The sequence below is a fragment of the Ambystoma mexicanum genome, chromosome 1p, assembly GCF_040938575.1.
Source record: "Ambystoma mexicanum isolate Mex_15411 chromosome 1p, UKY_AmexF1_1, whole genome shotgun sequence".
Classification (NCBI taxonomy): domain Eukaryota; kingdom Metazoa; phylum Chordata; class Amphibia; order Caudata; family Ambystomatidae; genus Ambystoma; species Ambystoma mexicanum.
In genome coordinates, this window is record NC_090921.1 from 520068427 (window position 1) to 520094971 (window position 26545).

Sequence of the window (26545 nt, forward strand, 5' to 3'; positions counted from 1 at the left end):
ACTCTCCTTCTCAAAGTTCAAAGTTTCTTGTGACAGTATTTAGCGGTCTAACTCTACTTGACTGGAACTCTGGATTCCCTTTCCCAAAGCACCTTGGACAGTTCACAATATTCAACATCAGATTTGTTGGTCTCCTCGATTACTTTCATTGTTAGTCAGGGCCCTCTGGTCTAGGTGCAGTTGATAGATGACACGGCCCACCCCTTACAGGTCATGCAACCATATGCCCTTAGCTTCCCACGCTCTCTTCATTGTGTTTTGCTCAAATGTTCACCTTTCTTCAGCGTGCATTGCGTTTTTCTATTTTGCTCACAGTTCATTTTGCTCCCCTTTTCTGATGCACATTATTCATCCTTGATACTTGCAAGGGTTTGCCAATTGTTCAGAGACCTTCCAACATGTGTCTTTCCTTGTACACAATCACTCTGATACAAAGTTTCACTCACTTTCGCTTTCAGATCATTGTCATACTCGATTATCCTCTTGTTAAGGTCTCTCGCCTTCGTTCAGAGACTTTTGACAATGTGCCGACTGCACGCGGCCACTCTGCTACACTGTATTCATTTGCTTAATTCATTTGGGCACCAGGTTTCTTAATACATGAAACTCAACGGCTGCTCTGTGGGATCTTGCTGCTTCTTCGCTCACACGGTTTGTGCCCTTAGGCACTTCTGGGTCGCTTTTCCACCCAGGGGACTGACTGAGGAGAGCATGCACTTGGACACCACAAGAAGATGCATATTATTTGATCTGAGCAATTTCAGTGCCGGTTTCCAGGCTATTTTGTCCACAAGATATGAAGGGTTAAGACCATTTCAACATTTAAATGTGATTATCAGAAGTGTAAACTCTATTCTCGCTTCTATTGGTAACAGTGAAGCTTTTGTCTTGCCTTGGCGATGTTCAAAAATGTATTGAGTCCAAGCACTGCACTCACTGTGCTATTTTGAATCGTTTGGAGCCCCACTCAGTCACCTTTCGTGATCCCCACTAAAGAATTGCTACAGCAGTCAATTTTGGAACCTACAATAGCCCTTGCCACTGTCTCACATCTTTTGGTTGTGAGAAAGGCCATATTAGCTAGCAGTCTAATATAATAAGCTGCCGATGATACTAAATTGTTGACATGATTTTGCATTCCTAGGTTCTGGTCAAGATATATTCCCAGTGTTTTTACTTTCTTTTTGGTCGCGATTTTGCAACCTGCTATCTGGAAATGCTTGTATTTTGATCCTAAATGATTTACTCTGGTATTGGTACCCATTAACATGAGATCAATTTTTTCACTATTAAGTGACAAACACTTTCGATCATCCAGTCCTCAATCAGACAGTAGACATCATTCACAGATCGACTATCTTCTTCATGCTCACCAGATAAAGGGATGACACATTGTGTGTCGTCAGCATAATTAGTGAAACAAATGCCTTTTTCCTCAAGCAACTGAAACAATGGGACAGCGTATATATTATATAGGGATGGACACAAACATGCCCCCTGAGGTACACCATATTGCAATTCCATTGGATTCGCCTCTGCCGTATCACTGCAAAGCCTAATAGACCTAGTTTCTAAAAGGGATTTAACCCAGATTGCTGCATTGACACTGAAGTTAGCTACACTCTTGAGTCTTTTAATGAGCAGAGCATGGGCAACCAGGTAAAAAAGAGCAGAGATATCCAATAACATGAGCAAGGAGACTTGATCCCCTGTCCATGTACTTGATGTCATTTCAGAGGGTAAGACAGGATAGTAATGGCAATATCCTATAAAGACTGAGGGAAAGTAGGGTAAATCAGTGTTGTAAAGGGGGAATACCATGTCTCGCCCTCAGGCACCCTCTCTCTAATCCCAAGGACCTTCCACTCAGGCGATCATCCCTCGCTTGTCTACCCCCAGAATTGGGATCCAAAAGTGATGGCCCTTCCCTGGCCACTTGAGTAGAAGATCCCTGGGGATTAGGTAGGAGAGTGCATGTAGGTTTCTCAAACCAACCAGTGAGTCACTCCCTCCCCGCAGGTGCAGGTGATGCTCCCCTCTGTGGGTCTGTCCCCTCATCTAGCACACCCTTTCCTGTGCAGATAAAGTGAAAACAGGGATCATGCATGCAAGAGGGACACATGAGGAAGTCAAACATTAACACTTACTTCCACAAATGAGACTTGAGAAGATATTGGGGCAAGTACCTACATTGCAGACTGGTCTGAAATCTCAATTTCACCACTTACCTAAGGCAAGCCATTTTATCTTACTTTGTCTTATCAACATGATATGATTGGTTATTTATACAGGAGTTATTTAACAGGAGTTATTTTTTAAATTCCATTTTTATTGACATTTTTCAACAATATCAATTAACTGATAAATAAGTATGTATTAACCATATATAAATAGAAATAATAATTGCATGTAGACATTTAACTAATAAAATATAACGCCTATGAAAACAAGACAACCACGAGACAGAGACAGGAGGAGGGAATAAATCATAATACATATAGTAACATTATGAAATATTTCAAGGTGGTTTAGCGACATTAGAAATATGATCATAATGTTGAATCCTTTAATGGGATGGTTACTATTAAGAAATTCAATAAAGGGGGCTCATTTAATATGAAATTTGTGAATTTGAATATTGTGTTTTGCTATATAAGTTTCAACTCTGACTGGACCATAACATATTTGTATTTATTGTATTTATATAGCGCCTTAATCCAAGGCTCTTTACAGTTTAACAACAAGAATAGATCAAACATGGAACAGTAGAAGCAAACAATATACATGGGTCAAACCAAAAAACAGTATGAAGAACAATTTGCAAATGAGTAGAAGGAGGAGAGGAGGGGGATGGGGAAGGAAGGATGAGGGAGAGAGAGTAGGGAGTAAAGTGAGTCGTAGGAAGGGAGGTCATAGGAAAGAAGGAGGAAGATGAATAGAACTAAGATAGGGGTACTAGAGGGAGAGAGAGAGAGAAAGGGTAAAAAAAGGGGGAATATTCCACCATCCATTGCTGTTCAAATGATGTCAATCTTTCCAATGTTTTAAAATCATATGTAAAGATAGGAAAATAAATAGACTAAATAAAAGTGGTGAATGTATGTGTATTAGATCTGACATGCCCAAATAATTGAGAAATACACTTTAGATAGTGATAGAGAGGCATGACATTTAAAAATTAATTTGTAAAATTGATCAAATATGCACCCTGAATGAATGAATGAACAAATGTATAAATCATATGCTTAAAGGGTGCTCCAGTAACTCATCATGACCTGCAGATGTCTGCAATTTGGGAAGAAAATCTAGAAATACATTGAGTGGTGTGCGTTATAAAGTACATGGATTGAGTGATACGCTCAACCATATATATATTAAAAATCCTGCACCAAATGTTTCCCCAATATTCATTAGCTACATTAAAAACACCATCAGGTTCCTATGCCAATCCAGTTTTGAATTTGTCAAAGGGAATTTTGTTTTGAATTATCAATTGTAAATATCTGAAGCTTTTAACAGAGTGGATTTTAAAATTCTCCAAATATGATCCAGAATTTCTTTGGTAACATGATTCAATATCTCATTGGGAATTGCACTTATTAGGTTGTGAACGTATTATTATCAGTGCCCCCAAGGTGATATCTAGATTGTAAGGATGTCAAAGGAATAAGAGTACCCCCTTGAAATAATTAATCAGTAAATACAACACCTTTGCAAACTCATGAGAGCCAAAATATTGATTTATTATCAATTGTAACCTCTCTCTTATACCAAATTGGAGTAATGGATTGAGGCTTATGATCACTGATAAAATCAAGACAGGTGTACCACGCACGTTTTAAACAGGTGAGCATCTAAAAAAAATTAATAAGAGGCTCATCGTTGAATTTGACAAAGAATGGGGTAAATCAATATCCTTAGGATAGATAATGTCTAAAACGTGTAAGAACACAGGATGTCTTATTTATACGAAAATCAGGAAAAGCAACATCTCCTTGTGATTTGGGTAATCTAAGTTTATTCATAGCGATATGAGGTGGTTTGTCGTTCCATAGAAATGTTAAGAGGATTCAGTCAATTACGGGAGTTCTAACTAGTTGGGTACTGTTTTTGCATTGCATATAGCATGATGTAATAATCAAACAGAAAATAAACTATCAAAACAGGAACATTTGTTTACCAGATGGACATACATTTAAGATACTGATAACGAGTTAGAATCGCTTGATTTATTTATGTCAGATTCTTCAATTCTTAAAAATTTTGCAAACCTTAACTCACACCAACACTTCACAAGATAGTATAATCCTGATGTTAACTACCTTATGTTTCACGTAAGTGTTGTGAAGTAGTAGTGTGCAGGAGAGGGTAGGCACATTTTAGACTGGAGGAAAGTATATTTTTCTGGACCACGGTGCAGTGGTATTTGCCCACAATGAGGCGGCCGCAACTTCCAGAACAATTAAACTCAAGACCAATCTTTCCATTATCCACACATTCTCACGTCTATATGGTAGACATTATTGACATTATTTTTCTTTTATTTTATGTAACATCTCTTTTAGTTATGTTTGTGGTTTTCTAGAGACCTGGGCCCCATTGAACCTCTCTCACATACCAAAAATAGCAAAATGATTTCACCAAAATAATATAATTTGGTGTCATGGGGTTTGAGCCTAGGTTTCTTTGTGTCCCAATTTGTAATTTGGCAGCAGGATACATCTCCTCCGATCCCATATTTATTTTTTATATAATTTTATTGTTTAAAGCACAGACCTAGCTCGAGAAGTGGAACGCTGTTCAGTGTGTGGGTAGCCGGCAATTGGACTAGCATCTTTTAACAGTAGCGCAGTACTGTGAGGTCTGTGTATGGGTATGTGCATCCATTGGAATTCGTCCTTGGCAAGGTGTTGAAAAAGTCATGTTTTGAGAGATTTGCAAAATTGAAGAATTATGGGGGCATTCCCAGCGGACAACGGGATCGAGTTCCAGATGGCGGGTGGATGACAAGAGAAGGATTGTTTGCGGGTCCTCTCTTTACGGAAGAGTTGTGTTTCAAGACGGTTGGTCAAATTGTTGCGCGAGAAGCGTGTGCCACCAGACATGTGGAGCTTAGTCGCCAGGTACACTGGTGTGCTACTCGTGACTGCTTTGTGGATGATATATGCAGTCTTGAACAGTGTCCTGGCTTGGAGTAGAAGTCATGTAGTTCGTGTAGGATGGGGGTGATTTGGTCAAATTTTCATGCTCATGTTATAAGACGTGCTGCAGCTCAGTGGACTGCTTTTAGGGGAGCCAAGTGAGGAGCTGGGAGCCCTGTCAGGACAGCATTTTCCCCATCGATGTGTGAGACCACAAGGGCCTTCACTATGGTCCGGAAGTCCTGCGGCAGGAAGAAGGGTCTGATTTTTCAAAGCGTATAGATTCTGAGCCAGGCTATTTGGGTCTTCTTGGCTATATGTTTCTGGAAGGGAAGATTGCTGTCAGTGGTGAAGCCTAAGGATTTTGCTGAGTCAGCGAGTTCCCATTCCACCCCAGCTTTAGTTTTAGACCAATTTGAAGAGGTGGGGAAGCTAGACGATTTATTGGTAGAGCCATAGCTGAACCTGGCTGTCTGGCTTCACTCTAAGTGCTAAACATCTGCTGCCAAGGCAAAATACCCATACCTGGCATTCTGCCTCTCCAGCCCACAAACAGAAATCATACCTGGCACACTGTCTATCGACCTCTCCTTAGCCCCCACAAGAGAAGGCCCTCACTTTGCATCCTGTCTCCCCATCAGTATGCATTATATTAATGGTTAGTATTAGAATTATTTATGGCGTAACAATATAGATTATAAACCCCTATGATTGAGACGTTCCATACAGATAGTTAAGGAAAATAGGGAACTATGATTAAAAAATGATTTGCTCAGGATCGCATAATGTGTGAAGTGTGGTGGAAGGCAGGTATTTGAGCCATAGCTAGCACAGTTCCCAATTCAAACAGCAGGAGATAGTTGTTATTCAAGGCCTCTACAGGTACACCGTTCAACAAATCAGACTTTCAAAGCACTAAGTCATATGATAAAGCAACCTGACTAAATATAAGCAAGTCCTTAACTGAAACACTTGCTTGCAGATCAAATATACGTCACTTCATCAGAAAAAAAGGAAGGGATCGAGCCAGTCCCGCAATCGGGTGCAGTGGCATGCAGGTCAGGCACAGTTCTCAGCAACAGTCATTCAATCTGCTTATCTACCTTTCTAGATGTGTACTTCAGTTACATTTAGCCTATTTTCCTCACCTACAATGCTCCGGTTTCCTTGCCTTGCATTACAACTTAGATTCCTCTTCACCCCCCTTTTCTTACAATTATCTTTCAGACCTCTGTTCCGCTTTTTGCTCCATCCCGTAAGCCAATTCCCTTCCATTACCTTGCACACACACCCTTCCCTTGCCTCCACTGCTCAATCACCCACTCCTTGCCACTCTCCCCCTTTCATTGCCCTAGCTCACATTTAGACAGTAGACTACCTTGATTTGCCAGTCAGCCTCTGCCAGGCATGACAAAAAGCTGTGGTCGGGGGGTCTTGCTGGCAATTGTGGGATGCACACAGACGATGAGGAGCGAGTGACACAGAGGGGACTTGGCTTTTATTGTGCCTCCAAGTTGCACTTTCTTGGAAAGTCGGCTGTACATTGCAGTCCATGGAAGCAGGTGGGACTGGGAGGGAATTCTGTCTGGGCTATAGTGATGGCAATGGAGTAAGTGTGACTTATTATGTTTATTTGTGTTTTCAAGGAAGGAGTGTGTGTCTGTGTTTATGTTGTGATTTGTGTGACTGTGGTGATGTGTTTTAGTGTATTTGTGATTGTGTTACTTATATGTGGAAGGATGTATCTGTGTTCATATGACTATGTATCAATATATGTGAATATGTTGTTTACTCGTATTGTATCTTTTGTTGTTCCAGACAAGAAAATTAAAAATTATCGCATGCTTAGTGGTTCATTTAGAGGAGGGTGGTTACAGTTAAGTCAGCGGTATTTGGCGAAATGTGCTGATTTTTCTGTCCACCCAATTCAGGTGTTTATGAAATACCAGGTCAGTATTCAACAAGAAAACTGACAGCAGTATTTTAAAGGATAGTTCCGGGACTTTTTTTTTATTGTCCCTACGGTTCGGCCATGTGTTTTTAAGCATAACTCGGTAGATCGTAGAAAACTTTCCTATGGACCTTACCCGACTTTTCGTCCATTAACGCACTCGAAATCAGCTGCCATTTTCTGATAATCCTATAATTTCCCCCCATCGCCCTGGCTCACCTGCTTTTGCGGCACTAAAACAAATCCCCCGCCCCTGAAACAGACTTTATCAAAACATTCGTATTCCCCGCCTCTATCCGTGACGTGACTGAGCTGCGTAGGCAAACGCGCCCAGGCGTATTCTACGCGACTCCACACAGAACCCGGAAATCAACACAGATGAGCTCACACAACACAGCGCGCCACAATTGGGAATATGAAACTGTATTTTTAAATTAAACCGCAAGATTGTAAATTTGGTAAAGTACATTTATTTGACATCAAATGTTTTGAGAATATTCAGCGATTTGCATTTTTATTTGCTCTCGATCCAAAATAGTTTGTCTTGAGGCAAGCGATGTTCGTGTGCAGTACGCAGGGTGTTGGTTTACGATAAAATAAGCTCTTCGGTCGCACTGATAATCGCATGGCTGTTCCAACAACGAGGCACTAGGCCACCACAACGGTCTGTATGTTGCATCTAGCCGTTAGTACCGCGTAAGGGCATACTTGTACTTGGCGATCGTCCCATAAAATGGTCAGGGTGGTAACGTTGTTCACGCGGAGAAGCAACTGGCGGTTAAAAAACCCATCCGCCGGTGTCTGGTACTCGTGACACATGCAATAATGAATGATGTACCTGTTTGAAAAACATAAAAAATGAAATTAGTCTCACCATCAGATCTTTATTAAAATTATTCATTTTATATATTAGGTCGGGAAATTATTTCATAGCTAGGACAGTGCAACTGGGTATTATACGCCAAGGGGGGGCTGTAGGATACTGAGACAGTCCCCCAGTGCAGGGGTTGACAGGGAGGCAGTGCAGGTGGAGAGTGGAAGGGCCCAGGACCGAGGTCGCAGACAGTGGACCAGTTGTAGCAGGGGAGAGGGAGAGAGAAAGCAGAAGCAAAGAGGAAGGTTTTGAGGTGCTTCCGTAAAAGGAGATGGTTCTCCTCAAGATAGTGCGCGGTACAAAACAATATGCCACATAGAACGAACAAGTACAACTTAACCCGTCTTTAAAGCTACTGTATAGTAATTAAATTGCGGTATAAACTCATCTAAAGAGTTACTTACATTATATTTGCATTTTCCATTGTGTCTGTGCATAGGGCAGCTGAGAAATACCACTCCTTCTATGCCGACGTTATTTCTTCTAATGAACGAACATTAAATGGCTTTCGTTTCTGAAATTATATTCATTATCGTTTACGTTATTGCACCACACCCCCAAAAAGAAGTCTTTCGGGATGGTCCCGGCCTGTCAAGGTCAAATAACAATAGAACCTTATACTGAGTCGTGGGCCATTCCGGCACCCGAGCAAAAAATCAAAGCAGCTGACCTTCACTTTGAACGAGCACACATTCCTAGTTAGCTACATTCAGTGTAAGGCCATCTCACAGGACTTGAAATTTACACTCCATCTTTGCATTTTGTCTGCGTGCATTTGCAGCCCCAGAGAACCATAAATACGGAGACATTCTATATTTTTTGAAAAATGATTTATATTACTGTTTGGTTTAATTTAATGCGCAAATGAACAAGGTTGGATAGACACATTGCATGTACACTGAGCAATCAATTTTATTTACACAATACATAGCTACACATATTCAATGGGCCTGCGACATGAGGAGACTCCAGAGCAAAGTCACAGGTGACACCCGGGTGGTTCGCACAACTGCACGGTGAAGGGAGGGGCAACGGTGGAGAGACACATTGCATGTATACTGAGCAATCACTTTTATTTACACATTACATAGATACACATATTCAATGGGCCTACAACATGAGGAGACTCGAGAGAACAGACAATCAAATTACAATCATTTAAACCGTGATGTGTATTTCTCAATGAGCTCTTCTTTAGGTGGACATGGAACACAGGCAATGTTGGGTGGCAATGCAGTTGTCCCCTGCACAGGTTCGTTCACAACTCCATTTATGTGCCTATCTAGGACGTCAACAATAAGTCTTTCAATAAACTCATATTGCATATCCTCAAACACTGGTTTGATCACCCATTGTTTACTTCTTTTAGTGAAGGCCTTATTGTAGCGAAGCGTCCCTAAAGTTCCGGTCGTCCTACTTTGTTGATGGCCAACATTATGGTTATGTGCCAAGACCGCTAGAAGAGTCCGATTTATCATGCCCTCCATGCCAAAATGCAATCGTTTTGGCCTGTACTTTAGGCACATATTGTGGAACACCTCCAAATCTCCTGTGTGGCAGAATTCCGTGAGTCCCCTCAAATCTCTTGTTATAGTTTTATCAAATACAATCTTTTCAATGGCTTTGTGAGTGGGTGATGAAGGAATCAACCACTTCTTCTTCCGTGCCTCCTCTGTGGACAAATGGCCATGTTCACAATTGTGGAAATGTTGGTTTGTGTTCCAACGGTGAACGTTGGTACAGTGTAGCATTACTGACCGCCATTTTTCCAGTAGAATTTCCAACGACCCTCCACATGTTTTTGAGCTCCACCAAAGATGGTTGCTGATTGACTTGGACCACTGTGAAATACCTTGCATATCTTTTTTTTTACCTGCAGCCGACATTTTTTTATTGATTGTTTTTGCAAGATGCCAAACGTCAAATTGGTGATTTATATTTTTGTACTCTTCTCTCATTGTCTTGGCAATTGAAACGTGTCTGTCCGTGGCTATCAGGTCGATCACCATTCCCCGCGATTGTAGTTCTTGCAATGATGCTACAAAGCCAACTTTCTCCATGGCCACTGAGGATGTACTTTGTGACACCTGCACGACCACCGAACTCACAATTTTCTTACTTTCCATGTCCTGAAAGTGGTAGGTGCAGTACTTGGCTGAAAATCCTGGGCTGTCGCACTGTCCATCACCGGCTAGCCTGAACCGTTTGCCCGCGAATGTACTATCAATAGAATTTTTTTCCATTCTCCAAGCTTCGCTAATGGCTGGAAATAGATAATCGGTTTGGTATTTGTAGAACTGAGTTTTCACAATGAAATGGATTCCCACAAACTGAAAGAAAGACTCTAACTTTTTAAAACTTGAACCACTAAAAAGTGCAGCCGCTGCACAAAGTAGATTGCCTGCTGGCAGTTGCCCCAGCATGGGTTGTGCAGACCATGAGAAAGGATGATATTTTGTACAGGTGGCATGTATTTTAAGGTTAGTGCCTCGAATTGCACGAGTCACATTAATCAATGGCTCCCCACATACTTCCCCACCAAACGAATGCCCACATTTCATCCGAATAATAATATCAATCAAACAACTATCGAATACAATGAATTTGGCCTCTTTCCTTATACTGTCACTCTGCATCCCAGCTGGTTCGGCCTGTAACGTTGAGGACATGTCACTCACATGAAAGGTAGAATCTCTGATATCGTCTTCCGCTATGTTCAGTGATATTGATGGTGTTTCATTGTCGTCCACTTCATTCTCTTCCATTGCAACATCTGTTCCTTCTCCGGCGATAGCAAAACACGAATGAACGCTTTGTGTAGAACATTCAAACGACAATTATTCACGCATTGTTAATCTAGTTAGAAGGAACTGTCAAGATCCATACCTCGGGCTCCTCATAGACTTCCATTGATGATATTATTGAAGATGATGTTTCAGTAACTCCCTGAAACACAGTAATTTCATTAGTATGGTTTTCTATTTTGTTAAAAAGAACATAAACTTTGTGCAGGCGTCAACGGCTCATCTAAATAGACCTGCACAAATGATCAGTTGTCTAAAATAAATAATGGATATGTAAATATGATTCGATTTGCTCGATCGTTGGAAGTGTCACCACCCAGAGATCTGCATCAACTACTAGGGGTGATGTTCTTGTAGAAGAAGCTCTGTCATCTCCCTGAAACATAGTACTTGCGTTAATAAAGAAGGAAGTATAGCGGATGTAATCACGTCATATGATTTCGCTTGATCGAACTGTCAGTATCCATACCTCGAAATGCATAAGAACATCAAGGGACGATGTAACTGCGGTGCACACTTCTGCAAGCTGTTGCGCCGACCCGTAACTGCATGCTCCCCCTTCTTCTTGGGCTAATGCTCCATCGACTCCCTGAAACATAGGACTTTCATTAGTAATGAACACAATATTGAAAAAAGAAGACACATAGGAGGGCGACGACAGAAGGACATATCAATGGCTAAAAACGAAAGAAACATTGTGTGTAACAATCACGCTACAAGAATGCAAGATCTGATGATCTCCATCGATGGAACTGTCCGGAAACGTACCTCGAGCATCTGAGTGACATCAACGGTAGTCGTCAATACGTTGGACTCCTCAGCATCTCCCTGAAAGACAGTACTTGCATTATTTTGGAAAACAATAATTATAACTGAAAACAAAGACTAGAGGACGAGTACAAGGGTGTACCATTAGGTAAAATAATTACACGATAAATTAAAACTATTGATTTACATGCCTAAAACAAGTCAGTGGCAGAATAGCCAAGTAAGATTACCCGATAGGCGCTTGAAGTGGCTGATGACTGCAATAACGACACGGATGGAGAATCTTCCGCCTTCATATTGAGTGGATACATAAATGGGGAAATTATTGTTAGCTAATGCTACACACTACCGCAAGGCCGAGAGATAAATACGTAAACTTGACTCACCAGTGGAGGGATGTGGACGAATAGAGTGGGAATAGCGGTTGAGAGCAATTTTCGCCTCACTCGCGGTGTGTTCTTCTTTATTAGCAATTATGTGGAGTACATGTCAGAGGTAAAGTGCCTGCTGCAGATGCGGTATCGATCACCCCTCTTGTCCGCAAAAACTTCTAGGACTCTACTGTCAAGCTCAGACGGTGGATATCCGCAATATCGGACCCATTCTCTTATCTGATCTATTGTCTTAGGGAAAACATGCATTATAGTACCTTTCGATTTATTATGGGTCTTCGAAGGGCAACCGCCAATGGACCAGGCAGGCATTGTGGAAAGTTCTGAAAAGTAAAGATCAACAATTCTCTATGAATACCAATGTAAACTCAGAACATGTGACTAGTTCCTTGCATGTACTGTCTTGAACGAAAAGAAATTGGACGCAAAATGATTATGGTACATGGCCTTACCTTGACGAACAAACAGTTAGATGCAGGGATCAGAGTAGTTTCTTGTCGTAGAACAGGGAGCAGTTCACAGGTTGCAAACTGAGGAGTTTCCTCGAAGTGGTCACGGAAGTTCACAGAGACGAAGAGCAGATAACCAGCACCTTCACGGGTTGACTAGCAAAGCGCAAAGAAGTGCTCATTAGAAATATGAAGTGGGTTATAAAGAATTCGAAACAGGGGTGTGTTTGTGAATGAATGACGTGTATATGTCGTGGCATTATGCGGTTTGCAGGGGGCCGTCCAGCGTGAGGGGGGATGCTTGGCAGGAGACACGGGGTCTGGAGGTAGACATGGGAACAATAACCCATGCTCTATAGACCACTTTGAAGTGTACATGGTCTTTGGCACCTCTTGGCCTTTATCGCTCCCTGACAGCTCCAGTTGCCAGCACAAGTACCCCGGTGCAAACTGCCTTTGATAGGGCGGGGGGTGGATTGGGGCGGTGGTCGTGCAGACAAGACACAGGAAGACTCGTGAATGGAGACACACTTATGTGGATTGCAGGGGGCCGTCTAGCGTGAGGGGGGATGCTTGGCAGGAGGCACGGGGTCTGGAGGTAGACACGGGAACAACAACCCATGCTCTATAGAACACTTTGAAGTGTACATGGTCTTTGGCACCTCTTGGCCTTTATCGCTCCCTGACAGCTCCAGTTGCCAGCACAAGTACCCCGGTGCGAACTGCCTTTGATAGGGTGGGGGGTGGATTGGGGCGGTGGTCGTGCAGACAAGACACAGGAAGACTCGTGAATGGAGACACACTTATGTGGATTGGAGGGGGCCGTCCAGCGTGAGGGGGGATGCTTGGCAGGAGACACGGGGTCTGGAGGTAGACATGGGAACAACAACCCATGCTCTATAGACCACTTTGAAGTGTACATGGTCTTTGGCACCTAGGCAGTTAGTCAGCAGCAGACTGGCCTGTGGTGGCAAGGCGGCACGGGCCAGAGGGGGTCATCTCTGTACCCGGTGCCCAAAAGGATGATTTATTATGATCAACCATATTGATTATTTACCTATAACCATGTTTTGTATCAATAAAATCCAACAGCGTTCCTTTTATTGCCAACGCTTGAACAAAATGGTGTGGTAAGTATTTTTGGGGGAGGAGGCAAGGCCGGGAGGCTTGATGCCAACCCGCAAAATAACATATGTATGTCTGCTGCATATGGGTTCAACGGTTATGTGGATTGAAGGTGGGCGGCCAGCGTGAGGGAGGATGCTGGCCGGAGACATGTGGTGTGACAAGAAAAGGCACAGGAAGACTATTCAATGGAGACACACTAGATTCATTTAAAAAATCAAAACAACCATTGTTAAAATATATGTTGGGTTTTATTTTAGATCTTAATTTCAATTGAACATAAATAATAAACATTACACATTGTAAAGTTCCGGTTGCAGCACATCCAGGGAAAATCCGCGGTATTGTCCACTGTCGCTGGGGAAATGTTGTCTAATGGCAAGTACCGCACAGGCAGGTATTACTCTCCGAACGCGGTGTCCGAGCCTCCCCTGAAGCCACCAAGTGAAGCAACGATAGGCCACCAGCCTGTACCACCTGTGAAAACGAAAGATGCAAACTGTATTAAAATGACAAAACTTTCTTATCACTGTCGATTCAGGTAAAAAATGTCATTCTGCTTTGAAAAAAATTCTATCTAGAAAATGCACAATATGGAACCAATTTACATGCATTCGAATGATATGTAGATGTAATTTTATATGTGGGAGACGACCATGACATAGTAGAGGCATCACTGACATCAAAACCAGAGTATACTTACTCGTTACTCGGATTACGCGGACGAACAGTGCCGCGAAGTTCGTGCATAAGCACATCATCATCCTCAACACGGTCCGTGAGAGGCAGGCTTCCCTGAACTCTGGCAGCTCGGTGATGCATTGCGGACTTGGCTCGCCTTCCGAAATGTAGGCCAAGCACCCGGAATTTTCACGGCAGCAGCAGTTCTCCTCCTCAGTTGGCATTAGCTCGCACCGATTGCACGTGCACCAGGTGGAGACGCCGTCCATGCGACATGGTCCAGGCTCTTCATCCGTTGACTGGTCCTCCCAACTGCCGTCCGAATCCCCATCGTTTTCGCGTGCTTGCCTTTCCAGTAGTTCTTCCTCGGTGTACTCGGGCTCGTACATATACGGCATTATTGTAGCCATTGTGTGGTAAAGAAAGTAAAATAATTTACAGAGATGGTACAGGTGTTCACAAGGCCTAGAAGCGGCGAAGGTAGCTGACCAGAGCACAGAAACGAGTCACAGAATACTCAAAGTAACACAGAGAGAGTAATGGAATCGAAAATCTGCTGCTGTGTGTTGTGAAACGGTGTGTTTATACTTATAGAGGAAAGAGGCGTCCTGCCATTTCCATGGCGACACTTCATTAGCTGAGGCGCAGCGATTGTTGACACGAAACGTGCTTTGGCGTTGGGAAATGGGCGGTACGCGTCTGCTGATGTCAGGCTCAGGGGCGGGGGATTTGATTTAGTGCCGCAAAAGCAGGTGAGCCAGGGCGATGGGGGGAAATGATAGGATTATCAGAAAATGGCGGCTGATTTCGAGTGCGTTAATGGACGAAAAGTCGGGTAAGGTCCATAGGAAAGTTTTCTACGATCTACCGAGTTATGTTCAAAAACACATGGCCGAACCGTAGGGACAATAAAAAAAAAGTCCCGGAACTATCCTTTAAGTGGACTTTTCTCCAGAAAATCAGCCTATTTATTCTTGCACCTAAGAGTTGGAGGGAAACAATTACAAATTGGCCCCAATTTTGTTAAGCGCTTTTTTTTTTACTTTATTGAAGGGAAGCAAAGGTGATTTCGTCTGGTTTTACTCTTTGCTTTTGCATTCCGCCTTGCAAATGATAAAATGACATGCAGGAACCCCAACAAATACGAGTACTAACACTGGTCGTCCCCAGCATGCAATTTACACTTGCAATAAAATGACTCCCATAGTAAAGGGTACATTGTGAAGTGGATGAGGCTGTGTTGTGCCTTATATATTTTGGCTAATGTTACTCATTTTTAGATAGGCAGCTAAAACTTGGACTTGCCTCACAAAAGACATATGCAATACAAAGGATCACCAAAAATTCAGAAAACTATTTAAAACTTGGCGCTTCACCTCAGAATCAGACGGCAATGACTAGGAAGAGTCCACTGGAAACAGAGCACACCTCCACAAGCATACATGGAAGGAACAAGCCAGGGGAGAGAGACCGAGAAAGAACCACTACCTACAATACCCTAACCTATTCACTGCTCTAGGGACATGAAACTCAGCTGCAGACGGGGTGGGCATTAACTGATAAATGGCACCCTGAAAGGCCTTAGTGCGCCTGACCCTTGGAGGTTGGGGATCCCACACAAGAAACCCATGGAGGAAAACAAATCCCCCAACCTTAGCCATCTCCAGCCCAGGGATGGGGGAGGGCCCTCACAACCTCTTGCACACAAACCGCTACACAATTACAGAGGAAAGCCACTACCATACACAATAGTCAGAGGATAAACTGCTACAAAACGCACAGCACGGACAGAAACGAAGCAACAAAGTAAGAAAAGGCCCACTTACCCAACCATAAAACCTCAAGTTCTGCATACACCTCACAAACACAACCATCTATCTGCACAGCAATATGCATGCACTTCACCACACTGCAGTGACAGAACAAACCACGCATAGCCCTGCACAACAGCACATGGGAATCTACTGAGCCGTAAATCACACCCAAGCTCAGCGAACGGTGCAAACCAAACTGATGCTGTCAACAGGACATCACAACTCTCGCTATACCTTTTCTCGCTATACCTTACTAACTCACCCCCCAACCCCCCACACTCTTAACTTTTAGATCCACAAGAGCACTATGGGACCACTCCGGTGGTGATATTGCACGGTACAAATGATCTTTAACATTAACATAAGCATTTCCTTTTTGTAATTATAAAATTTTGAGAAATCAGCTTGGAAAAATCCAGCTCTAATATGTAAATCCCCATTCTAAAGAAGGGAATATTTTCACTTTTTACAACTTCTTAGAACTTTTGCACCTGGGCATGGATCCTCGTCAAATCTGGCATGCTCAATATAGCTGAATTGATTGATTTCCAAATTTGAAGATCTATTCATGAGTTCAAATATTATAGGGGAAAGTGTTTTTCAATTTTTAACAAAGAGCATGCAATGAATCCTTAATGGAGTGCTGCATCCTCTATGAATTATCTGGGTAAGATTGTGGAGGCATGCTGTCTTTCTTTCACCATCCACCTGTTAATCTGGCCCCTTAATTATAATGCCATTCCCCGTCGTTCTATGGGGAATTCAACAGTTCTCAAAGCAAACATTCTTCTCGGAGTGTCAGCAATACTTCATCCGGACTCCGATGAAAACTCACACTCAATGTTCCAAAGAAAAGTAGAGCATCTTCCTCCAGAATAAACTGATGGCCGTGGCTCAAAGTCTCTGGGACTCCCTCGACCGTTGATGGTCTCATATTGTTGTTATTATTATTATTGTTTTTTATACTTAGGGGTCTCAAAGCCTGTTAATCTTGTTTAAGTTAGGAGCATTCAGTCCCACCCATGGAACACAGGCCCCAGTCTGCTGGAAGGAACTGACTGAAAAAAGTGGGGTATAAGAGACAATAGAGTGTGTTGTGGCTGGAATTGTGTGTGTATAAAACAGGGTAACTGTGTAAGCGATTGCTCAAAGTATGGTGTTGAGGTGCAGTGAGTACATGTAAAGTTTGGGTCTGTGAGGGGCTAAGGATGTGTTCAAAGTATGTTGTTGGCAAGGTTTGAGAAGGTCATGATAGATTGGCTGCCCAAAGATCTGAGATACCAATCCCGAATGTATGTGTTGATTGTAAGAAGAAAATTGAATTAGGTAGAAGGGAGCGAGCGGAAGCCAATCCGTGACCCTCCAGTCTTCTTGGTCTACATACAGCTACGTCACCCTCAGCCAAGCATAGTCTATGCCACGGTGAGAGATCATGCGATTTGCAGGCCAAAATATCCAGAGGGTTACAGTTTGGCAAACCCCGGCCTAGAGTGAGAGTTTCACTGTTAGAATTCCACTTGGACCAGGCTTGGACTAAAGACCTGTAGTCGCATGGATTCAGTGGTGGTAGGGTATTGACTGACTGTAATGGGTGTATCTGATTTTGGAGGACTGGCGGATGGGCGGGTCTTGTTCTGTTTGTGTGGACCAAGGTTCTAAAAGCGTGGTCTGCTAATTTGGTAGGGAACAACACATTAAACTGCGTGTAAGCAAGAGTGTTTGGTACTTGGATCTGTGCTGCATCTTTTCGGCCACTTTTGGTGACTGATGTGACCTCCCAAATTCTATCACAGTCCCTGCGGTTCTAGTGAGTGTCTTGAAAACAATGAGTGACTTGCAGCACCCTGATTAAAGGGTCAGTAGTAGTCTTACATGCAGGGACATGATTTGTTATGCAAATATGTGTGCTTGTAAAGGGCAAGTAATTGGTCTATTTAAAGGTCCATTGTTGTTTATGGGCTGCATGTGACTGTCCCCTGCTCGATCCTTTGAATTAAGTAAGGTCGACTAGGGAATTGTCCCCATAATTCTCCTCTGCCCATCACCCACTAACGTGGTAAGGCCCCAGCATCCTTAGTCACCCCACTAGATTAGAAATTCCCAGTGAGAGGCAGGGCACTTTGTCATACTACATTAGAGCGCCGCTCTGAGGTTTTATTGTACTTCTTCACACAGAGTACGATCAGTTAGAAGATAACAGCTGGGCTAGTTCTTATGTGTGTATTTATTCCCCCAGAAACCCTTGCGCTAATTAATTTGTTTCTTTTGTCCTAAAAGAAAGCAACTGGAACAATGTCTATTATTTAGTGTGCATATTAATAGGTTCTGTGATTTGGCGCCTGCCTGTTAATAAATAAACTATTTTTGAGGTATTGGGGTTTTCTAATGAATGAGTTGCCTATATGCATGGATTGTTATAATTGGGGCTCCTACCTCATATGTACATTTGGAGGCATCACTTATATAGCATGCCATTCAGATTGTAATTTTACTGCTTCATCGCATCAGCTCACTATAGGGGCTCATTATAAATTTGCCAGTATCCTGGCAGTAAATCTGCCAGGATACCGGCAAACAGTATTACTGTTACTGGCACTCTGTCGGGTGGAATGTCCACTGGATTACGAGTGCTGTATGACGGTGTAATTCCACATTCCATGGAGTCCCATAGGACCCGATAGGGGAGTTTGCCGGTATTACTGGCGCCTGTAATACCAAAGATTCATGCCAGTAAGGTGCCGGAATGACCTGCCACCTCACCGGCCAACTTGTAGTTGGCCGGAGCACAACTGTGCCGGTGTATGTTAATACCAGGATGTTCATTCCTCACGGGCCAACTCATAATGAGCCCCAAATTATATCTTTTGTTCTGATCAATTTTGAATCTCATTTATTGTTCTGTGTCCCGCTTCTGTGAACCAGAAGGGTTCACGCCGAAATGTCCTTCATGATCACTTGGGCACTTACGTCAACTTCTGTTTAACAAGAGGCAAAATGGGTCATATAAGTCTTGCAGGCTTTGGGACATAGACTTTCCTGATATCCTGGAATGGGAGTTTCCTCACAGAAAACATCAGACATCAGTAGTGTGACCAACAAAAAGTTACATATCTTAAATAAGCCATGTCTGCTACAGTCATTTAACACACATTGCATGCATCATGCATGTGGAAGGTTCAGAGGCACTGCAAAAACATTAAGAAATGGCCTATGTTAGCAAAATAAATGGCAAATTGCGTACAGTCATTCTCATTACTCCTAGTTTCCCTGTCTCGTCACTCACTAGTAACTGGTCTCCCACCAAGCAATCAGAAACCCAGTAGCAACCTTGCCCAATCTTGCTTAACTACCAAGCGCAAAACAAGCAAAGTCTGGTAGTATTCAGGATGGCATTTCCATACTAAGATATTCGGCTGATAGACAATGAGTCACCACTGTGACTAATTGGATTCAATGAGGAGTAGGGGCATAAATGCCAAATCAGCCCTTGCACGTCTACAAACCAAGAATCAACACAATTCTAAAGATGCAACAGGCACAGTTAAGAGATATACCACCTTCGCTTTGTGTGGTAACATGCGCAGATAGAAGGCTAAGGGGTCTGAATGTGATCCAGTAGTGACCCAGTGATACAGCACAAATAAAAGGGAATGTCCAATCAAGATTCCATAAAAACCTGTATACTTTAATCAAACACACCATCTGAAATAGAACTACTAGAAAACACTGTAGAAATCCCACCCCTGTGGAAGCAATAGAGAAGATGCAACAGATAGAAGAATGTAGCACTCTGAGTATGAATACAGAGTTGATAGGCAGATTAATAACCACAAAAAGGCTATGTCGTTGTATAAAAAAAAAAAGCGCAAACATGATCTAACCAATCTCTAGGGCCCAAATGGACCAACGGGGCAGTTATTGGTCAACAGTGCCTCGTTTCGGTTCTTAAGTGGTTCCACAGCCCCGCACATTGGCTTCGAGCAATGGTGCAAATAAATCAAACTCAGTTTGGTTATGGTGGATCGTAAGTGTCCAAAGCGGCAAGTGGCCATTGATCAGGTTCAAATGCGTTAGCTCTGTGCATCTCGAAGATGGCTTTTAGTGGTGACTCTCCAGCAGTTCATGTCGGGTCCTGGCTTTGAGCGGTTGATTTGAGCCTTGTAGGTGATGGGCTCATCGAGAGCATGATGCAGCATCTCGTGGCTCAATATGCAAGCAGTTGTTTGACGATTCAGAGAAGTGTCAGAGATTCAGAGAAGTATCAGAAGTTCCCATCGGCGGGATCCTTCAACATCAATGGCGTTGCGCTCAGCCTCAGTGGTGTAGAGTTTGGCTTTGACGGCAGTCAGAGCAGTTTCAAGGTGGTGGAAGAGGGAGCTGTAGCAGATATGGTCCTCCAGATGCTGTTGGGCCCAATTCAGGGGCTCAAGGACAGGGCGAATCCTTTCAGGGTCTGCTCTCCCAGTCCTGGGATAATCTGGGGCAGAATGGCAGGTCCTGGTCCACAGCAAATGTCACCCTTAATGTGCCCTCTTCGGCAGAGGCAAAACTCTCCTCTGCCCTGGTCTGCTCCTTCTTCACCTCAGTGATTAACTCTCCCAAAAGAGATCCAATGCCTCCTTCTCAGGTATTGTTCCAGAGTGAGTCAAAGAAGTGGTGGGGGAGCCCTTCTTTCAAAGGTAAATGTCCACATGTGACTAGACCAAAGTTAGCCTGCCTTAGTGGTCCAATCCCTGTTCTTGAAAGAGCTGCCCTTTTTACATCACACCCAAAATACTTTGCTCCTTAGGAAGTGGAAGGGGCAGGAAGGAGAGAGGGGGGCAGAGAGAAACAAGATGATCTTCTTCCACTGTACAGAGCCCTCCTAGGTACTCTAACCCCACCCATTCCTTTCTCACAAGGATCAAATGTCTTTAAAAATGCAGTATCCTGGTGTGAGACTACTTCCTTTGAATGGGTGTGCTTCTTTGATGCCTGGGTTCAGAACAGCTTCCTGGTGGCTGGCTGTCTCTGACAGAGGGCACTACCAACCCTCACAAAGAGAAAATGTATGGCCATTCAGATTCCTTTTCTGTTATTTGACAAGCTGAGCCTGTCAGACCAGAATACACATCCCCTTTAATAGCTGGAGCTTGCCCACGGGAGGTGAAATGTGTGATATCAAATTCAATGTGGCTGCAATGATTATAAGTAGTGCCACACACCATGCCTTAACTCAGGCTTAGCTTTATTTTAGAGATGAACCTGCCACTTACATGGTCTACATCATAGTTTTGGTAAAGGGGGGTATCTTAAATTCAGCCCCTGCGGTGCAGAGACCTGGCTGGCACTGTAGCTGTCAAATGGGCAACTGTGACCTCTGAACCTTATCTGTGCCACTGGTAGAGCAGATTCTGCAAATCAGGCTACTGATGCAGCAGGACCCAGATACACCCTCTGCGTTTGGCATGGAGTACATGAAAGGGGAAGCTGATCAGCAGATTACCCTTTCAGAGATGGAATTACCTGCATCATATTATTATTTCATTAAAATAAAAAAGCCAGGCCTTTGACACCCTTGCCAGATGGCAAATCATCACAACCGCAGACATGCCAAATGCTCCATTCCAATTGGGAGATGCTAGTCCAGTCACAGTTTTAACTTTGGGTTTTGGGACTTTTACAATGGGTATTTTCATTATAAACCCAGGACTTCATGTCCCAGAAGGCACAGTTAAAACCAGGTCTTGACTTTTATCTTCCGAGTGGAATGTGGCATGATGGCATACATGTTACCAAAGGTTTGCTAATAGATGTGGCAGCAGGTTTGAGGGAAATCTGCAGCAAGAAATACAGAAACCACTTCTCTTCAGTGCCTGAAGGGTTATTACTAGTGCTGAACGTTTTCCTACAAGCAGAGAAACAGCCTATTATGCTGTAAGCATAATTAGCTGTAACCACATTGTTAGACCCTCGCGGAACCCTGGAGGCTGGGGATTATCCTTCAAATACATAACTTGATTTCCCTGATAATTGGGCATAACATGTAAGGATCCATAAGAACCACTCTTCCCCTGATGTGGGAATGCATTGTTTATGAATAATTGTATATATTGAATCTCTAACCGACCCCATGGCCAGGCTACAATGTCCAGGGTGTAATAGATAAAAGAGTTCACAGTGAAACTCTACCTCTAGATCAAACAGCCAGCTCTGTTTGTCTGCAGGCAATGCCCAGGCAGCCACAGTGATTGAGGTTATGCCTTCGTATTGTAACAGACCCTCAGCTACCTGGGAATTAGAGGGGTGCGGCCACTATAGTGGTCATGCTGCCACGACCCAAAGCAAATCTGTCTGAATAATGGACTGCCACTTACGCTCAAGCACTTGGCCTGGTATCGCAAAAGTGAAACTGCTTGCAGGAAGTACCCCTGTATCTCCTTCTTTTCCAAGACAGGACCATAAACAGGTACTCTCATGATACATGATTAAAATTTTTCTCTGTATCAATAAAGTGGCAAAAGTGTGTGTCCAGGAATTAAGTTGGGAAAGGATGCAGAAGAGAAGGCTGAATCTGAGACCAGTAGAAGACCTTCCTGGAATAAACCCGACTGGTCAGCAAATCCCATGAAGGCATATATTTAAATAGCTTGTCTGCTAGAACCTTGGCCAAGTGTTCACATATGTGTTGATTAATGGCAAGGGCCTACATGAACCATCAACTAATGGGTCTGTGTGTGGCTTTAGCAATTATGTAATGAGGGCTTTGCACTAAGAAACTGTCGATCTCATTGATTGACCTATAAAAAAGTACTGCCACAGGGTAAATCTCATTTATTCAGTGAAATTAGTGATACTCATTCAATATGGTAGATCTGTCAACAATGTATTGTGAAATTTAATCAGCTCAAGAGAAGACACAAAATGTAGTACACTCAGGCCCTATGTGATGTTTTCATTTTGTTTGTGCAGCAGTAGTTAGGGTTTATGACTCTCACGTATGTATTTCAGTTAAGCTGCCTAAAGGCTTTTTGGCCATTTTGAGGAAGTAATTGGAAGGGTTAGAGCCCTAAAACCATTTTAATCTTTGTTGGATCCCTTTTCAGAAGAATTGCCGAAAGATCACATTTTAGCAATATTAAACAATGCCTCCAAATGGAGAGGGCACGTTCTGGGCCATCTCAATAAGGTGGTAGATGTGCCTCGTTTGAAAATAAAGGCCACTAAGGAACCTATGATTCCGGCTAACTTCAGACCTATTTTAAAAACCCCTTCATAGGAAAGATACTAGAAAAGGAGGTAACAGCTGCATTGTCTAATCTCCTGTCCGTTTGTCAGTCAGGCTTTCTCACATCTACAAGCATTGGGACAACAACCTTGTTGACGAGGGAGAGGTTGGTAGACCTGAGGGACAGAGTTAGAGGGACTGCTTTGATATTATTAGATATTATTAGATCAACGAGCAGTGTCTGCCACCGTGAACCATGGCATTTTTTTCCACCTTCTACATTACTATATGGGGATAAAGGAGTCTCTATTGGCTCCTTCCTTGGGGGAGAAGCCAGTGTGCAGCATGGTGAGATGATATTTGCCAGCTGCACACTGAATCATGGAGTTCCGCAGGGTTCATCTCTTTCTCCTCCCCTTTTAAAAGTGTGTACGTAGCCATTAGCCCTGGTGGTATAGAGCTTTAGTCATCGGTGTCATATAAATGCTGATGACGCCCATAGCCTGGATAATCTCTACAGTGGGTCTGGTGATGCTTTGAAGGTGGGTGATCACCTTGGGGTAGTGCAGCTGTGGATGTAGGACAACTGAATGGTGATAAAATGGAGGTCCTGCTTCTGGGGTGCAGTCCACGGGCACACTGCCTTTCCAATGGCCTACCCATTCTGGTCCACAACCAGCTCCTTTTGATTTGGTCTGGAATCTTGGGCCATATTTGGCAGCTGGTTTTCCTTCTCACCTCAGGTCAACACAGTAAGAAACTCTCGTCACTATTGCCGGTTTAACATCAGTAGGGATGGTAACCCACTTACTGAAATCATTGCAAGTTGCTTGTGCAAGCAGTAGTAATGCCAAGGCTGCAGTACTGTAGGACCTCATATCTAGGCATTGATAAAACAAATCTTTAGGCACACTTCAAGTAGCACAAATCAAGCTGTTTGTCATCTTCTTGTTGAAAAAAGTTGAAAACGTGACTGAAACCCAATGTACTGTGAGCTGGATTGCTATAAAAGGTCAGATCCAAGTTCGGGGCATGGCCACATTTGGAACATTCTCAAGTGTTTTGTTCAAACACATCAGCAATGCTGTCAGTGTATACATTTCAGTTTGTTTGTTTGTTTGTTTATTAATTTATAAGGCGCACCGAACCCAGAGGTAGCTGGGCGCAACGAGTACAGGAATACTTTAAGCTTAGGTTACACAGTTAAGACAGTTAGGCAACAGATTTGTACATAAAGAGTGCAGATACATTATACAATAGGCGACACAGAACAGGTAAGTAAAGCATAATCAAGACAGTAGGTAAAGAAGAAATCAAATGTCATTGGATTACAGCCAGTTCAAGGTGTTATGTCTAAAGCTGAAGAAGGATTGATCCTTTCTGAGGGACAGCGGTAGTGCGTTCCGGGATTGAGCGGCTTTAACTGGGAAGCTATTACCGCCTGATTTATTGTGCTTGAATCTGGGTATGTTCAGGCAAAAAGAGTTGGCTGCTTTGGAGGGGCGGGTGGAGGATTTTCTAACTATTCTCTCTGTTAGGTATGGGGGGGCTGCATTGTTAAGGCACTTCAAAGTAAGGGAGACTGTTTTGAGCAGGATTCTGTCATTTATCTTCAGCCAATGGTGTTCTCTTTTACGTTCTGATACATGTTCTCTATTAGGTATATTTAGAGCAGTTCTGAGCACATTGTTCTGTAAGATTTGGTTTTTGACAAGGATATATTTATTGGTGCCTAAGTATAGTGTGTTACAATAATCCAATTTAGAAAGTATCAGGGCATTAGCAAGGATAATACAACTGGTTTTGGATAGAAATGGCCTACAGGCCTTGATTAGCTTGCATGTATAGCCGGATGCTGATGCCATGGAGTTTACCTGTTAACTTAAGGTTAGGGTGGAGTTGAGGTAGAAACCTAGACTTTTCACTTCTTTGACTACCTTAATTGTGTTTCCGTCGATGTTAAAGGCTAAGTAGTTGGGGTTCAGTTTTTTTAAGTTGGCAGCTGTTCCCAGGATTAGGATCTCTGTTTTGTCGTCATTCAGGCATAGGCCATCGGCTGCCATCCATGCCTGAATGAGAAGGTAGATTTTATTTACCAAAGCCGTGTCTTCACAATAATCGCCCGTAAGGGATATGAGGATCTGGGTGTCATCTGCATAGTTAGTGTAGGTGACACCCAGCCTGTCCAATTTGTCAAACAAAGGTGTTGTAACTATATTATACATAGTTTGAGATACACAAGATCCTTGTGGAACTACGCACGTTGTCTGGATAGGGTCTGCTGATGCTGAAAACACTTTCATGGTTCCGTTGCTTAAGAACGATTGGACCCATGCTATTGCGTCCTTCGAGAAGTGGGCGGCCGGGGCCAGGTGTTTGGACAGAATTTAGTGATCAACCAAGTCAAAGGCGGCTGACAGGACAAGGAGGAGTAGCATGGCAGATTTCCCTTTGTCCTTGAGCTCGTCAATTTGAGTTTTTAAATCGATAAGTGCCGTTTCCGTACCGTGTTGTGGCCCGAAACCAGATTGGCAAGATCCTAGCAGGTGGTTAGTTTCAAGATATTTCTGAATTTGCAGGTACGCTACTTTATCGATTATCTTAAGAAGGAAGGGCACCGTTGTGAAGGGCCTGTAGTTAGTTGGGATGGAGAGGTCCAGAGTCTGTTTTTTTAGCAAGGGTAGGACCGAAGACTCTTTTAAGTTACTTGGGACAGTGTTAGTTGCGAAAGAAGCATTGATAAGTTTTGAGATGAACGGGGCTAAGTCTCTGGTTGCATCTTTGATTATTTGGGCTGGACATTTGCCGCCCTGACAGTTAGATGGCTTCAAAGAGGAAATTATTTTTTCTGTTTCAAGGATGGATATTTTAGAGAATCTGAATGGATCTAGTGTACTGAGGGGTGCATTAGCACTAGAATGTTCCAACTCGTGATTAGGCAAAGTGGCTTTCTTGTTGGCAATCCTATTTTGGAGTAAAGTTATTTTATTTGCTTAGAAATTCTGAATATGTGTGCACCAAGGTTTGTCCTTGGGCACATTGTCTGTAGACGGAATAGGCATTTCCATTTCTCGTAGAATCACGAACCGTTCCTTGGTGTTGGAGCTGACATTGGTAATTTTTTCCTTATAGAGGTCTTTTTTTGTACAAATTATTTCTTTTTTGTAGTTATTTGCGAAATTGGTTAAGAGCGCCTTATTTTCATCAGAGGGGTATGTCGCCATAAGGTTTCCAACTTTCTTTTTTGTAATCTAAGGGCTTTAAGTTGTGGTGTGAACCAGGCAATGAGATGCGCCCGTTGTTTACTTCTGCGCATTTTGATCGGTCCAATAATGTCTA